Here is a 13,445-nt window from a genome sequence, read left to right as displayed (position 1 = left end):
TCTTCCAAATACTTGTGCATTATTACCCGATCTCACATTTTCTCTGTAATGACGACAAGCTAAAAAATTGTTGCCAGCGCATGAAATCTTGAATGGATCACTCTGCCATTGACATTCAACTACCACTTGCTAAATAATTTAAATAACCCTCATACGCTGCTGTCCATTTTTCTGTCCATTTTTCTCTTTCCAGGATTAAATTTAAGATTGATACAAGGTGTAATAACAATTAATCAACCATGCGCATCTTACAGTGAAGATGACAAACTAAACCGTAGTCGGCAGGATTTGAACCTGCGCGGGGAAACCCCAATGGATTTCAAGTCCATCGCCTTAACCACTCGGCCACGACTACTGGTGATGAAAAATGTGTTTGCTGGAAATGACATTTTCTGCATTTTAAGATAATTTCATAATGAGTGGAAACTCTTACTTGACAATGTTTGAAATAATAGAGATTGTTACTAAAGTGCTTTGTAGGTCAGATAAAGAAATCATCAGGTCCCAACGAGATTAGAACTCGGATCTCTGAATTAAGTGATCAAAAGTGCTTGCCATTACACCAAGTTACCCCTTTCCAAGAGGTTTTTGGAAATAATTCTCTCAGACTTTAGGCCATAAAAGAGTCAATTTGAATTGCATTTATCTGATGGCACCCTGCAACATATTTATTTTGGTTTAAACAGGTAAACACTTGTGTTAAAAAAAAAGAATTTGGAACAAGATTTTTTATCTGATTTATATGCAGAATTAAGTGCATGCTTTGTAAGTTTGTCCAAAGAACCGTGAATTTGGTGAACCTTTGCCTAGTTTCCAAAATAAATGTACAGGAATAAATTTAATAGTGTGCTGATTCACAGATTGAATTTTTTCAGTATTTTAGGGGGATAGCGTAGTAACCGAAATCTGTCATTTTACTATGTTTGCAGCACAAGAGAACACAAAAAAGTGCTTTGTAGGTGAAAAATAGAGACCATGAGATGTCACTGACATTTGAACTTGCCTCTCATCAACCTCCTGGCCACAATAACCTCTTGAAATCTAGTGCTCAGGTGGAGATTTTATTTCTGTATTTTGTAGGGATTTAAAAGTCGCTGAGAACAGTCATTTGACTATATTTGTAATAAGATAGATTATGAAGAAAGTGCTTGGTTAGTGAGAAAAAGAAGTCATTAGGTGTTATTGATAATTAAACATCAGAACACCTTAACAACTTGGCTACAAATAAGTGTTTAACACAGCCACAACTCCAAGTGCTTAGCTGAACATTAATTGCTCCATATTTAGAAGGATCTGCAAAGTCACTGAGAGCTGTCATTCGACTATGATTTTAACATGAGTCATTTTCTTTAAAGTGTTTAGCAGATAAGTAAATAATGGAAATATTGGATTAACAGACAGTATGTCAATGATTAAAGATTCAAGCTTCTCTTCCAAATACTTGTGCATTATTACCCGATCTCACATTTTCTCTGTAATGACGACAAGCTAAAAAATTGTTGCCAGCGCATGAAATCTTGAATGGATCACTCTGCCATTGACATTCAACTACCACTTGCTAAATAATTTAAATAACCCTCATACGCTGCTGGAACACTTCTGTCCATTTTTCTCTTTCCAGGATTAAATTTAAGATTGATACAAGGTGTAATAACAATTAATCAACCATGCGCATCTTACAGTGAAGATGACAAACTAAACCGTAGTCGGCAGGATTTGAACCTGCGCGGGGAAACCCCAATGGATTTCAAGTCCATCGCCTTAACCACTCGGCCACGACTACTGGTGATGAAAATTGTGTTTGCTGGAAATGACATTTTCTGCATTTTAAGATAATTTCATAATGAGTGGAAACTCTTACTTGACAATGTTTGAAATAATAGAGATTGTTACTAAAGTGCTTTGTAGGTCAGATAAAGAAATCATCAGGTCCCAGCGAGATTAGAACTCGGATCTCTGAATTAAGTGATCAAAAGTGCTTGCCATTACACCAAGTTAGCCCTTTCCAAGAGGTTTTTGGAAATAATTCTCTCAGACTTTAGGCCACAAAAGAGTCAATTTGAATTGCATTTATCTGATGGCACCCTGCAACATATTTATTTTGGTTTAAACAGGTAAACACTTGTGTTAAAAAAAAAGAATTTGGAACAAGATTTTTTATCTGATTTATATGCAGAATTAAGTGCATGCTTTGTAAGTTTGTCCAAAGAACCGTGAATTTGGTGAACCTTTGCCTAGTTTCCAAAATAAATGTACAGGAATAAATTTAATAGTGTGCTGATTCACAGATTGAATTTTTTCAGTATTTTAGGGGGATAGCGTAGTAACCGAAATCTGTCATTTTACTATGTTTGCAGCACAAGAGAACACAAAAAAGTGCTTTGTAGGTGAAAAATAGAGACCATGAGATGTCACTGACATTTGAACTTGCCTCTCATCAACCTCCTGGCCACAATAACCTCTTGAAATCTAGTGCTCAGGTGGAGATTTTATTTCTGTATTTTGTAGGGATTTAAAAGTCGCTGAGAACAGTCATTTGACTATATTTGTAATAAGATAGATTATGAAGAAAGTGCTTGGTTAGTGAGAAAAAGAAGTCATTAGGTGTTATTGATAATTAAACATCAGAACACCTTAACAACTTGGCTACAAATAAGTGTTTAACACAGCCACAACTCCAAGTGCTTAGCTGAACATTAATTGCTCCATATTTAGAAGGATCTGCAAAGTCACTGAGAGCTGTCATTCGACTATGATTTTAACATGAGTCATTTTCTTTAAAGTGTTTAGCAGATAAGTAAATAATGGAAATATTGGATTAACAGACAGTATGTCAATGATTAAAGATTCAAGCTTCTCTTCCAAATACTTGTGCATTATTACCCGATCTCAGATTTTCTCTGTAATGACGACAAGCTAAAAAATTGTTGCCAGCGCATGAAATCTTGAATGGATCACTCTGCCATTGACATTCAACTACCACTTGCTAAATAATTTAAATAACCCTCATACGCTGCTGTCCATTTTTCTCTTTCCAGGATTAAATTTAAGATTGATACAAGGTGTAATAACAATTAATCAACCATGCGCATCTTACAGTGAAGATGACAAACTAAACCGTAGTCGGCAGGATTTGAACCTGTGCGGGGAAACCCCAATGGATTTCAAGTCCATCGCCTTAACCACTCAGCCACGACTACTGGTGATGAAAAATGTGTTTGCTGGAAATGACATTTTCTGCATTTTAAGATAATTTCATAATGAGTGGAAACTCTTACTTGACAATGTTTGAAATAATAGAGATTGTTACTAAAGTGCTTTGTAGGTCAGATAAAGAAATCATCAGGTCCCAGCGAGATTAGAACTCGGATCTCTGAATTAAGTGATCAAAAGTGCTTGCCATTACACCAAGTTAGCCCTTTCCAAGAGGTTTTTGGAAATAATTCTCTCAGACTTTAGGCCACAAAAGAGTCAATTTGAATTGTATTTATCTGATGGCACCCTGCAACATATTTATTTTGGTTTAAACAGGTAAACACTTGTGTTAAAAAAAAAGAATTTGGAACAAGATTTTTTATCTGATTTATATGCAGAATTAAGTGCATGCTTTGTAAGTTTGTCCAAAGAACCGTGAATTTGGTGAACCTTTGCCTAGTTTCCAAAATAAATGTACAGGAATAAATTTAATAGTGTGCTGATTCACAGATTGAATTTTTTCAGTATTTTAGGGGGATAGCGTAGTAACCGAAATCTGTCATTTTACTATGTTTGCAGCACAAGAGAACACAAAAAAGTGCTTTGTAGGTGAAAAATAGAGACCATGAGATGTCACTGACATTTGAACTTGCCTCTCATCAACCTCCTGGCCACAATAACCTCTTGAAATCTAGTGCTCAGGTGGAGATTTTATTTCTGTATTTTGTAGGGATTTAAAAGTCGCTGAGAACAGTCATTTGACTATATTTGTAATAAGATAGATTATGAAGAAAGTGCTTGGTTAGTGAGAAAAAGAAGTCATTAGGTGTTATTGATAATTAAACATCAGAACACCTTAACAACTTGGCTACAAATAAGTGTTTAACACAGCCACAACTCCAAGTGCTTAGCTGAACATTAATTGCTCCATATTTAGAAGGATCTGCAAAGTCACTGAGAGCTGTCATTCGACTATGATTTTAACATGAGTCATTTTCTTTAAAGTGTTTAGCAGATAAGTAAATAATGGAAATATTGGATTAACAGACAGTATGTCAATGATTAAAGATTCAAGCTTCTCTTCCAAATACTTGTGCATTATTACCCGATCTCACATTTTCTCTGTAATGACGACAAGCTAAAAAATTGTTGCCAGCGCATGAAATCTTGAATGGATCACTCTGCCATTGACATTCAACTACCACTTGCTAAATAATTTAAATAACCCTCATACGCTGCTGTCCATTTTTCTCTTTCCAGGATTAAATTTAAGATTGATACAAGGTGTAATAACAATTAATCAACCATGCGCATCTTACAGTGAAGATGACAAACTAAACCATAGTCGGCAGGATTTGAACCTGCATGGGGAAACCCCAATGGATTTCAAGTCCATCACCTTAACCACTCGGCCACGACTACTGGTGATGAAAAATGTGTTTGCTGGAAATGACATTTTCTGCATTTTAAGATAATTTCATAATGAGTGGAAACTCTTACTTGACAATGTTTGAAATAATAGAGATTGTTACTAAAGTGCTTTGTAGGTCAGATAAAGAAATCATCAGGTCCCAACGAGATTAGAACTCGGATCTCTGAATTAAGTGATCAAAAGTGCTTGCCATTACACCAAGTTACCCCTTTCCAAGAGGTTTTTGGAAATAATTCTCTCAGACTTTAGGCCATAAAAGAGTCAATTTGAATTGCATTTATCTGATGGCACCCTGCAACATATTTATTTTGGTTTAAACAGGTAAACACTTGTGTTAAAAAAAAAGAATTTTGAACAAGATTTTTTATCTGATTTATATGCAGAATTAAGTGCATGCTTTGTAAGTTTGTCCAAAGAACCGTGAATTTGGTGAACCTTTGCCTAGTTTCCAAAATAAATGTACAGGAATAAATTTAATAGTGTGCTGATTCACAGATTGAATTTTTTCAGTATTTTAGGGGGATAGCGTAGTAACCGAAATCTGTCATTTTACTATGTTTGCAGCACAAGAGAACACAAAAAAGTGCTTTGTAGGTGAAAAATAGAGACCATGAGATGTCACTGACATTTGAACTTGCCTCTCATCAACCTCCTGGCCACAATAACCTCTTGAAATCTAGTGCTCAGGTGGAGATTTTATTTCTGTATTTTGTAGGGATTTAAAAGTCGCTGAGAACAGTCATTTGACTATATTTGTAATAAGATAGATTATGAAGAAAGTGCTTGGTTAGTGAGAAAAAGAAGTCATTAGGTGTTATTGATAATTAAACATCAGAACACCTTAACAACTTGGCTACAAATAAGTGTTTAACACAGCCACAACTCCAAGTGCTTAGCTGAACATTAATTGCTCCATATTTAGAAGGATCTGCAAAGTCACTGAGAGCTGTCATTCGACTATGATTTTAACATGAGTCATTTTCTTTAAAGTGTTTAGCAGATAAGTAAATAATGGAAATATTGGATTAACAGACAGTATGTCAATGATTAAAGATTCAAGCTTCTCTTCCAAATACTTGTGCATTATTACCCGATCTCACATTTTCTCTGTAATGACGACAAGCTAAAAAATTGTTGCCAGCGCATGAAATCTTGAATGGATCACTCTGCCATTGACATTCAACTACCACTTGCTAAATAATTTAAATAACCCTCATACGCTGCTGTCCATTTTTCTCTTTCCAGGATTAAATTTAAGATTGATACAAGGTGTAATAACAATTAATCAACCATGCGCATCTTACAGTGAAGATGACAAACTAAACCGTAGTCGGCAGGATTTGAACCTGCGCGGGGAAACCCCAATGGATTTCAAGTCCATCGCCTTAACCACTCGGCCACGACTACTGGTGATGAAAAATATGTTTGCTGGAAATGACATTTTCTGCATTTTAAGATAATTTCATAATGAGTGGAAACTCTTACTTGACAATGTTTGAAATAATAGAGATTGTTACTAAAGTGCTTTGTAGGTCAGATAAAGAAATCATCAGGTCCCAACGAGATTAGAACTCGGATCTCTGAATTAAGTGATCAAAAGTGCTTGCCATTACAGCAAGTTACCCCTTTCCAAGAGGTTTTTGGAAATAATTCTCTCAGACTTTAGGCCACAAAAGAGTCAATTTGAATTGCATTTATCTGATGGCACCCTGCAACATATTTATTTTGGTTTAAACAGGTAAACACTTGTGTTAAAAAAAAAGAATTTGGAACAAGATTTTTTATCTGATTTATATGCAGAATTAAGTGCATGCTTTGTAAGTTTGTCCAAAGAACCGTGAATTTGGTGAACCTTTGCCTAGTTTCCAAAATAAATGTACAGGAATAAATTTAATAGTGTGCTGATTCACAGATTGAATTTTTTCAGTATTTTAGGGGGATAGCGTAGTATCCAAAATCTGTCATTTTACTATGTTTGCAGCACAAGAGAACACAAAAAAGTGCTTTGTACTTGAAAAATAGAGACCATGAGATGTCACTGACATTTGAACTTGCCTCTCATCAACCTCCTGGCCACAATAACCTCTTGAAATCTAGTGCTCAGGTGGAGATTTTATTTCTGTATTTTGTAGGGATTTAAAAGTCGCTGAGAACAGTCATTTGACTATATTTGTAATAAGATAGATTATGAAGAAAGTGCTTGGTTAGTGAGAAAAAGAAGTCATTAGGTGTTATTGATAATTAAACATCAGAACACCTTAACAACTTGGCTACAAATAAGTGTTTAACACAGCCACAACTCCAAGTGCTTAGCTGAACATTAATTGCTCCATATTTAGAAGGATCTGCAAAGTCACTGTGAGCTGTCATTCGACTATGATTTTAACATGAGTCATTTTCTTTAAAGTGTTTAGCAGATAAGTAAATAATGGAAATATTGGATTAACAGACAGTATGTCAATGATTAAAGATTCAAGCTTCTCTTCCAAATACTTGTGCATTATTACCCGATCTCAGATTTTCTCTGTAATGACGACAAGCTTAAAAATTGTTGCCAGCGCATGAAATCTTGAATGGATCACTCTGCCATTGACATTCAACTACCACTTGCTAAATAATTTAAATAACCTTTATATGCTGCTGTCCATTTTTCTCTTTCCAGGATTAAATTTAAGATTGATACAAGGTGTAATAACAATTAATCAACCATGCGCATCTTACAGTGAAGATGACAAACTAAACCGTAGTCAGCAGGATTTGAACCAGCGCGGGGAAACCCCAATGGATTTCAAGTCCATCGCCTTAACCACTCAGCCACAGCTACTTGTGATGAAAAATGTGTGAGCTGGAAATAACATATTCTGCATTTTAAGATAATTTCATAATGAGTGGAAACTCTTACTTGACAATGTTTGAAATAATTAGAGATGGGCGCGTCCTGTTCTCCGAGAACCGAACCCACCCGAACTTTGGGTATCCGAGTACCGAGCTGAGCAGCTCGGTACTCTCCCGCCCATTCCGAATCCAAATCGAGGCCGAACGTCATTGTGACGTCGTCGGATCCCGGGGCTCGGTTCTCGCGATACTTCAACTTTATAAATACACGCCTCCACAGCAATCCATTGCCATTTGACAGAGGGAGAGAGCAGGGTGTAGTCATAGGCTAATTAGAGCAGGGACAGAGAATACAATATTGTTCTTGCAATTGCTCTAACCAAAATCGCTAGTGCAGAGAGGAGGATAGAGGTTTATTATTTTTTCTTCATATTTGGCACTCTCCAGCGCTTTTGGGGTGTCCCCCATAATTGTGCATAAATATTTCTGGCTGTCAAAAGTCATATCTGTCAGCAGTATCTACTAAATAATTTTTAGCACTCCTCAGTGCTTTTGGGGTGTCCTCCCTAATTGTTCATTAATATTTCTGGCTGTCAAAAGTCATATCTGTCAGCAGTATCTACTAAATAATTTTTAGCACTCCTCAGTGCTTTTGGGGTGTCCCCCATAATTGTGCATAAATATTTCTGGCTGTCAAAAGTCATATCTGTCAGCAGTATCTACTAAATAATTTTTGCACTCCTCAGTGCTTTTGGGGTGTCCTCCCGAATTGTGCATTAATATTTCTGGCTGTCAAAAGTCATATCTGTCAGCAGTATCTACTAAATAATTTTTAGCACTCCTCAGTGCTTTTGGGGTGTCCTCCCTAATTGTGCATTAATATTTCTGGCTGTCAAAAGTCATATCTGTCAGCAGTATCTACTAAATAATTTTTAGCACTCCTCAGTGCTTTTGGGGTGTCCTCCCTAATTGTGCATTAATATTTCTGGCTGTCAAAAGTCATATCTGTCAGCAGTATCTACTAAATAATTTTTAGCACTCCTCAGTGCTTTTGGGGTGTCCTCCCTAATTGTGCATTAATATTTCTGGCTGTCAAAAGTCATATCTGTCAGCAGTATCTACTAAATAATTTTAAGCACTCCTCAGTGCTTTTGGGGTGTCCTCCCTAATTGTGCATTAATATTTCTGGCTGTCAAAAGTCATATCTGTCAGCAGTATCTACTAAATAATTTTTAGCACTCCTCAGTGCTTTTGGGGTGTCCTCCCTAATTGTGCATTAATATTTCTGGCTGTCAAAAGTGATATCTGTCAGCAGTATCTACCAAATAATTTTTAGCACTCCTCAGTGCTTTTGGGGTGTCCTCCCTAATTGTGCATTAATATTTCTGGCTGTCAAAAGTCATATCTGTCAGCAGTATCTACTAAATAATTTTTAGCACTCCTCAGTGCTTTTGGGGTGTCCTCCCTAATTGTGCATTAATATTTCTGGCTGTCAAAAGTCATATCTGTCAGCAGTATCTACTAAATAATTTTTAGCACTCCTCAGTGCTTTTGGGGTGTCCTCCCTAATTGTGCATTAATATTTCTGGCTGTCAAAAGTCATATCTGTCAGCAGTATCTACTAAATAATTTTTAGCACTCCTCAGTGCTTTTGGGGTGTCCTCCCTAATTGTGCATTAATATTTCTGGCTGTCAAAAGTCATATCTGTCAGCAGTATCTACCAAATAATTTTTAGCACTCCTCAGTGCTTTTGGGGTGTCCTCCCTAATTGTGCATTAATATTTCTGGCTGTCAAAAGTCATTTCTGTCAGCAGTATCTACTAAATAATTTTTAGCACACCTCAGTGCTTTTGGGGTGTCCTCCCTAATTGTGCATTAATATTTCTGGCTGTCAAAAGTCATATCTGTCAGCAGTATCTACTAAATAATTTTTAGCACTCCTCAGTGCTTTTGGGGTGTCCTCCCTAATTGTGCATTAATATTTCTGGCTGTCAAAAGTCATATCTGTCAGCAGTATCTACTAAATAATTTTTAGCACTCCTCAGTGCTTTTGGGGTGTCCTCCCTAATTGTGCATTAATATTTCTGGCTATCAAAAGTCATATCTGTCAGCAGTATCTACTAAATAATTTTTAGCACTCCTCAGTGCTTTTGGGGTGTCCTCCCTAATTGTGCATTAATATTTCTGGCTGTCAAAAGTCATATCTGTCAGCAGTATCTACTAAATAATTTTTAGCACTCCTCAGTGCTTTTGGGGTGTCCTCCCTAATTGTGCATTAATATTTCTGGCTGTCAAAAGTCATATCTGTCAGCAGTATCTACTAAATAATTTTTAGCACTCCTCAGTGCTTTTGGGGTGTCCTCCCTAATTGTGCATTAATATTTCTGGCTGTCAAAAGTCATAACTGTCAGCAGTATCTACTAAATAATTTTTAGCACTCCCCAGTGGTTTGCGCTCAGAATGGATTCAAAGCAGTCCACATATGATCTGAATGAGCAACCAGGTTCTGTCACCAGTCCTGATGTTAGTGTTCCCAGTACGTCATCTGGCCAAGGCGATGTCAAACAACAGAGTGTTTTCAAATTAGTGCAAAAAACAAAAACCAAAAAAAAATTTACTGTATTGAAGCGAAAAAGAAGTGTAACTGAGCAAAAGTTAAGTGACGATAAAAAAATAATTGCAAGCATGCCATTCTACACACGCAGTGGCAAAGAGAGAATGAGGCCTTCACCTTTGGCTATTAGTGGCAGATCCCAAAAAGTTACCCAGCCTACAATTGGTGCACAACTACTGTTACGCGTCAAAGCCGAGCTGCAAGATAACAGTGAGGCATTACAGGAGAATATTTGCTCTGATTCACAAATGACAACAATCCCTGTGGAGAGTCCATCCAACAGTGGGATGTCTAATCGTGAGCATTCTGCTGATGTGTGCCTTAATAGCCCGAGTGTAGCCGGTGATACCCAAATTGAGGATGCCACTTTGGAATTAGAAGAGGATGAGGGGGAGATTTGTGTAGGCGACGAGGGCGCTAATGAGGATGTTGATGAGGATGAGGTTGTTTGTGTAAGTCCTGCACCAGTGGCAGCAGTTCTGGCACGTGACAAGAAAAAGGCCATTGTCATGCCTGGGCATAAAACAAAAAAATCCACTTCTTATGTGTGGAATTATTTCTACCCAAATCCAGACAACATTTGTATAGCCATTTGTAGTGTATGTGAAGCCACAGTCAGTCGAGGGAGGGACCTTAACCATCTTGGAACCTCGTCTATGTTACGCCATTTAACGAGAGTTCATGGCAAAGTGTTGGGAAAAGCTGAAAGTTCTTCCCAAAAGAATACAAGCACTCCCTCATCAGCTAAGACCCTCCGCTCACCGACATACTGACGGCTACAAAATACACCCACCACACCATCCTCATCAATATCCTCAGTAGCGCTCGGAGTTAGCCCGGCATCCCACTTAAGGCTGGATGACTCCGGCACTATTATTGATTCCTCTGAAGAAAGCATTAGTCCTGCTGCTGCTGTTGCTGCTGCTGGGGGTGAATCGTCATCCCAGAGGCAGGTTAATAAAATGAGCAGTCCTACATTTCAGCAATTAACTGTGAAACAATCATTTGCGAGGGGAAGCAAATATGACAGCAGTCACCCAGTCGCCAAGCGAATCACAGACGCCATGGCTGCAATGTTAGTGTTAGATCTGCGTCCAATCTCCACAATAAACGCAGCTGGTTTTTCACAGTTAATTGAGGTTTTGTGTCCGCGTTACAGAATTCCATCGCGACACCATTTCTCCCGTAAAGCTATTCCACAACTATACCAAAAAGTGTGTAAAAATGTAGAGATTGCGCTGAAAAATGCCATTCTGCCCACTGTTCACTTAACCACAGATATGTGGACAAGTGGAAGTGGCCAAACCAAAGACTATATGACTGTGACAGCCCACTGGGTTGGTCATTCACCTTCACCAGCAGGAACAGCAGCAGCATGTACACCACTACGTAACATTTGTCACAGGCAGGCCACTCTTTGTATCACCGGCTTCACTAACAGGCATATGGCTGACAATTTGTTACGCAAACTGAGAGATGTGATTGATGCATGGCTTATACCACTCGGACTCTCCCCAGGGTATGTCATTTCAGATAACGCCAACAATATAGTGCGAGCATTACAGCTGGGTGATTTCCAACATATTCCCTGTTTTGCTCACACCATCAACTTGGTGGTGCAGAGCTTCCTACGAAATAACCGTGAGGTGCAGGAGATGCTTTCGGTGGCCCGTAAAATTTCAGGCCATTTCAGGCATTCAGCCACAGCATGTAGGAGATTACAGCAGCTCCAGTTTAACTTGCCCTGCCACCAACTTAAGCAAGAGGTGGTAACTCGGTGGAATTCCACCCTGTACATGCTTCAGAGGATGGAGGAACAGCGCAAAGCCATCCAAGCATATTGCACAAGTCATGACATTGGGAAAGGAGGGGGGATGTATTTCACTCTTGCACAGTGGGGAATCCTTTCAGTGCTGTGCAAGGTGCTGAAACCATTTGAAGTTGTGACATGTGAGGTCAGTGCAGACTCTGCTAGTTTGAGCCAAGTCATTCCTTTAATTAGACTATTGGAAAAGCAGCTTGAGAAAATGAAGGAGGAGCTGAAAGCAAGCAATTCAGCAAAGTATGTTGGCCTTGTCGATCAAGTACTTAATTCGCTTCACAATGATCCTCGAGTTATTAAGATCTTGAACTCGGATCAGTACGTTTTGGCCACTGTGCTTGATCCAAGGTGTAAAACCTACATTGAGTCTTTACTTGTAAATGAGCGAGATGTGAACTTTTGCAAGGAGCTATTGCTCAGCAAGTTGGCCGCTGAACTGGGCCTTGGCTTGACGACGTGTCCTCCTTCACTTTCTCAAGCTGTTGCTCGTAAAAAATTAAATTTCCAAAAAAGAAGCAGGGAAGACACAGGGGGCAGACCAGAACAATTTAACATCTGGGCTGGTTTGAAGGATTTTTCAAAAAAATGTGTCACTTTGCCCATAACTCCATCCAATATGAGTATAAACATGCAAAGGATGGTGGAGGATTACTTTCAAGAGGTAGTTGATATGGAAATGTCAGACAGTCCCTTTCCTTACTGGGAAGAAAAGCAGGCCATTTGGAAACCCATGTACAAACTTGCTTTGCAATACCTAAGCTGCCCACCCTCCAGTGTGTACTCTGAACGAGTGTTCAGGACAGCAGGGAACTTAGTCAGTGATCGCCGTAGAAGGTTACTTCCCAAAAATGTGGAGAAAATGATGTTTATAAAAATGAACTACATCTTCCACGAGGATGGCCTTCACCATCCAAGACATCCAAGCACTGACTGTTCTCTAATGGCGGATTCAAGCGGCGATGAATTGATAGTCTGTGATGATGACGTACACACTGATGAGGGTGAGGATTAAGCTGAAGATGATGCAGATAACATCTTTTTAAAACTTTCTATGTAAGTGTAGGGTGCAATCTACCCCCAAAGAGGAAAGGGACTTGTGGCATTTCCATATCACATACCATCTTGAAAGGCTGCTGTTAGGGCAATTTATCCTTAAGGGTAGGGTGTCATAGACAGAGTGACCCTAAACTGGCTTTGTCCATTTTTCATAATATTGTACAGTCTATAATGGCTGAATTTTTGGGTATTTTATACAAGTGGAGGCGGGCCTAGAGAGACAGAAACCAAACTGGCTTTTTCCATGTCAATTAACATTGTACAGTCTATAATGGCTGAATTTTTTGGTATTTTATACAAGTGGAGGGGGGCCTAGAGAGACACAGTGACCCCAAACTGTCTTTCTCCATGTCAATTAATATTGTACAGTCTATAATGGCTGAATTTTTTAGTATTTTATACAAGTGGAGGGGGGCCTAGAGAGACAGAAACCAAACTGGCTTTCTCCATGTCAATTAATATTGTACAGTCTATAATGGCTGAATTTTTT

General features: G+C 38.4%; 6 non-coding genes across 6 annotated transcripts; all 6 read right to left on the bottom strand.

The window, feature by feature from the left end:
- Positions 1-273: 273 nt before the first annotated feature.
- Positions 274-355, bottom strand: TRNAS-UGA (transfer RNA serine (anticodon UGA)). The gene has a single exon. It is a non-coding gene; the product is annotated as a tRNA-Ser (tRNA).
- Positions 356-1,701: 1,346 nt separating this feature from the next.
- TRNAS-UGA (transfer RNA serine (anticodon UGA)) lies at positions 1,702-1,783 on the bottom strand. Its single transcript has one exon. It is a non-coding gene; the product is annotated as a tRNA-Ser (tRNA).
- Positions 1,784-3,118: 1,335 nt separating this feature from the next.
- On the bottom strand, positions 3,119-3,200 carry TRNAS-UGA (transfer RNA serine (anticodon UGA)). The gene has a single exon. It is a non-coding gene; the product is annotated as a tRNA-Ser (tRNA).
- Positions 3,201-4,535: 1,335 nt separating this feature from the next.
- On the bottom strand, positions 4,536-4,617 carry TRNAS-UGA (transfer RNA serine (anticodon UGA)). Its single transcript has one exon. It is a non-coding gene; the product is annotated as a tRNA-Ser (tRNA).
- A 1,335-nt stretch (positions 4,618-5,952) lies between these two features.
- Positions 5,953-6,034, bottom strand: TRNAS-UGA (transfer RNA serine (anticodon UGA)). The gene has a single exon. It is a non-coding gene; the product is annotated as a tRNA-Ser (tRNA).
- A 1,335-nt stretch (positions 6,035-7,369) lies between these two features.
- On the bottom strand, positions 7,370-7,451 carry TRNAS-UGA (transfer RNA serine (anticodon UGA)). The gene has a single exon. It is a non-coding gene; the product is annotated as a tRNA-Ser (tRNA).
- Between the last annotated feature and the right edge of the window lie 5,994 nt (positions 7,452-13,445).

This window comes from Mixophyes fleayi, chromosome 10, assembly GCF_038048845.1.
Source record: "Mixophyes fleayi isolate aMixFle1 chromosome 10, aMixFle1.hap1, whole genome shotgun sequence".
NCBI classification, from domain to species: Eukaryota; Metazoa; Chordata; class Amphibia; order Anura; family Limnodynastidae; genus Mixophyes; species Mixophyes fleayi.
Note: the sequence above shows the minus strand (reverse complement) of the source record. Positions and strands in the feature narration are given on the sequence as shown.